We start from the raw sequence: 3,860 nt of genomic DNA, 5'->3' as shown, positions 1-3,860 counted from the left end.
TATCAGCCTACTGATGTGGGTGCTGGGAATTGAACCCAGGTCCTCTGAAGGAGCAGCAATTGCTCTCAACCACTCAGCCATTGCTCCAGCTCCATTATTATCATTATTGTTGTTATTATTATTATTATTATTATTATTATTATTATTATACTCTTGGACAAGGACTAGAGTTTGGGCCCCGGGGTATGTGCCTGTCAAACTCTATGTGAGAGTATCAGACTGTTTTCCAGTGAGATCCTCTCATTTGACATTCTTTTTAACACTAGATATTGTCAGACTTCTAGATTTTTTTTCCCCAAAACAATTACCATCAAAGTGTCTCCACTGCAGGCATGATTTCTGTTTTCCTAGTCACTACGGAGGAGACTTCTCCTTGGCTGTTTTGAACACCACTGCTAATTTTGAAGCCGCCTTGTCAGCTAACATCACAGACAGCATCAACATGAGAACACGGAGCACCTGCCAAGGATGGGGGGTGGTTTAGGATTACCACATTTAATATATTATAAGATGCCATGGCTTGTAAGATACACCGTCCATTTAATATAGAGTCTCAGCAAAAAGAAACAGAAATGTCATCTCGTATTATATAACTTTTAAAAACTAACAACAGAGTACGTTTGTCAGTCTAATCACACAGTGCCTTCTCCAGCGTCAGCATAAAAAGCCAATTTTGTTTTCATCACATTTTGAATCTAAAGATTCTTTCCAGCTAAAGCAAATACTGCAGACACTCGTAGATATATGCAGCCTGGGCCTTTGAACTTGATCTCCCAGGTGTATGTAGTAAAGACAGGTAATGCACTGAGGTTTGCACACATTTAATTACATTTGTAGCTTCACTTTTTTTTTCCTTCTGTAATTGAATGACGTTATGACTGGAAATCTGAGAGTCAGCTAGACACTTGGAAAGATGGATGTGTAGGGTCTGGTGATAATCTTCTGCAAGGCATGAATTAGCTACTGTAGCTTCTCCCAGCTCCCAGAAGGATTAGTTATGTTTGTATGTCACAGTAATGACGGGCTATGCTGTAACCCTCTCCTCTGTTTGCAGCCAACAAATTTTGATTGCCATCAATTCAAATATACCACCCAACCTCAAAATCTAAAAGAGCATGCCTCTTGTATTTCTTCTCTATTATTCATTAAATTTTGGGTGTATATATTTGTGCATATGTGTGTGCACGTGTTCTGCCAGCATTTGTTGATTACCCAGGATTTGGATCAGTTCCAAGTCAAGGATTCTCTCTGCTCATGCCTAACCCTTACAGTACAGGTAGTTTCCTCATTCTATTTTATTGCTTATTTTTATTTCTTTTTTTTATAGACATGTTTTGTGTGTGTGCGAGCACATGCGCGCATGGGTGCCTGTGTGTGTGTTACTGTGAGTGTGTGCATGTGTGTGAGAGCCAGGACTACAGTGTTTGTGAGCTCCCTGATATGAGTTCTGGGAGCTGAACTCTGGTCCTCTGGAAAAAATTGGCAAGTGCTCTAACTGCTGAGCTATCTCTTCACCCCCCAAGCTCCCCATCAACACTGTAAAGAAGAACAAGATTTTTAAAAAGGTCAGGTGGCTTGACCAAAGACTCCCAGCAGTAAAATAAGAATTCAAATCCAAGTGTAAAGTTCACAAACCCTGCCTGGGTCAGACCTCACGTGACCATACACCTATTCCTCCGTGCTTTGTCTCTTGGATCAGAGTGGGAAGACTTGCTGGCAGAGACAATCGATTTATGAAAGAGTTCTTCACCACTAATCCTGCTAAGCTCTCTTGAGCTCTGTGCAAGCCGAGAAGAGGAGAGTATGTTAACTGGCCTGAGAACTGCTGGGTCTAAGGTTGCTGTTAGAATCTCCACCATCTTCTCACCTCAGAAAGGGCTCTGGTCACCTCCTCCTGTGTTAATGGTCGAAAACCTCAACTCTTTGTCCTGTGTCAAGGAAGCTCAGTCTCATCTGTAGAGACATGTTTCTTTCCTTAAACACATCCCAGCCTCTCAGCAGGAATCTGATCAGAAAGAACTCTGTTCATACTGTTCCATAATCTTCCATTTACATGTAGGTCTGTCTTCCAGGCCTGAAGAGACCTAGGGTGGAAATGGAAGGAGCCATCACCAACATCCCCTAAAAGGGCCCCTAAATTATCTGAACTAAATACAAACTTGCCAGACCGAAGAACAGCATCCCTCCCATCTCTCCCAAAGAATGCTTTAATCTGGCCAGAGACAAGACATTCGTCATTACAACCCCAATGTAGGTTCTCTTCATGAGTTCCTCCCTTCTTCCCTCCCTCCCTTCCCCCCTCTATTTCTTTACTAAAGTTTCATATAATAAAGTCTCATGTTAAGGCTGGCCTCAGACTCACTAAGTAGCCGAGAATGACTTTGAACTTCTGATCCCCTTGCTTCTACCTCCTGAGTGATGGGACTACAGACATGCTCCACCCAGCCTACGTGGGGCTAGGGATGGGACCCAGGGTGACCTGCATGCTAGGCAGGCCTCTACCAACAGAGCTACATGCTCAGTCAACTCTATTCCTTTGAAGACTCTTCATCCAATATGCTATGCTTCAACTTTTAAAATTTCCCTGTGAGTTAAATATAAACAGTAAACTATCCCAACAGGCTCTGAAGAAGTCAAAACACACCTACTTCAACAGTTGCACAAAACACAACCAAGCGATTTAAAAACAAAAACAAAAACAGCTACCATCCATGACCCAACAGCAACCAACCAACTCCCCAGTAAAGGAATATAGAAGAGCAGAAATAGCAGAATGTCTAAGAATCTTACTATTCAAAAGAATTAACAAGTGTATAAAAAAGTCAAACGACCAGATGGAAAAGTTAAGAGAAATCTATCTGATACCTTGACAAGACAGTCTCCAAAGTGAACGTGACTGTTAGTAAAAGGTAAAAATTCAGACCGGCCGGGCGTGGTGGCGCACGCCTTTAATCCCAGCACTCGTGAGGCAGAGGCAGGCGGATTTCTGAGTTCGAGGCCAACCTGGTCTACAAAGTGAGTTCCAGGACAGCCAGGGCTATACAGAGAAACCCTGTCTTGAAAAACAAAAAACAAAACAACAAAAAACAAAAACAAAAAAATTCAGAATGGAGAAAAAAACTAGCAAGGAGATTGAAGCTTTGGAAAACAACCAAACAAAAACAATTGAAATGAAGGAAATGGTCAACCAAATAAAAAATATACCAGGCGTCATCATTCACAGACAAGACCATGCAGAAGAACAGATTTCAGGGATGGAAAAAAGTCAATAAAACAATACACACATAAAGATAAAAATAAGACCATGTTTCTTTTTAAACATTTGCTTAACGATATGTAGGGTGTGTGTGTGTGTGTGTGTGTGTGTGTGTGTGTGTGTGTGTATGTTTGTCTATGCATTTGTGCACATGATTACAGGGGCCCATGGATGCCAGAAGAGGACACTGGCTCCATTGGAGCTGGAGGTAAAGGCAGATGTAAGCACTCTGCCCCAGGTGCTAGGAACCAAATCTTACTTCCCTGCAGGAGCAGCACGCACTTGTAACCTATGAGGCATATCTCCTCCCTCCTGTATTTCTTCAAGTCAAAGATGCTGTAAGTAGGTTTTAAATTGTGAGGCACAATTAACATTCATCAAAATTCCTATGTTGGGAGAATAGAGAGATCGGTCATTGCTCTTCCAGAGGACCTGGACTGGATTATCAACACTTGCATGGTGGCTCACAATGGTCTGTAACTTCAGTTCCAGGGCATCTGATGCCCTCTTCTGGCTTCCATGTGTACCAGGCACACATGTGACACACAGACATACATACAGGCAAAACATTCATATGCAGACAATAAAAATAAACAAAAATAAA

This window comes from Mus pahari, chromosome 10, assembly GCF_900095145.1.
Source record: "Mus pahari chromosome 10, PAHARI_EIJ_v1.1, whole genome shotgun sequence".
Lineage (NCBI taxonomy): Eukaryota > Metazoa > Chordata > Mammalia > Rodentia > Muridae > Mus > Mus pahari.
The sequence above is the reverse complement of the archived record's forward strand: the minus strand, read 5'-3'. Positions refer to the sequence as shown.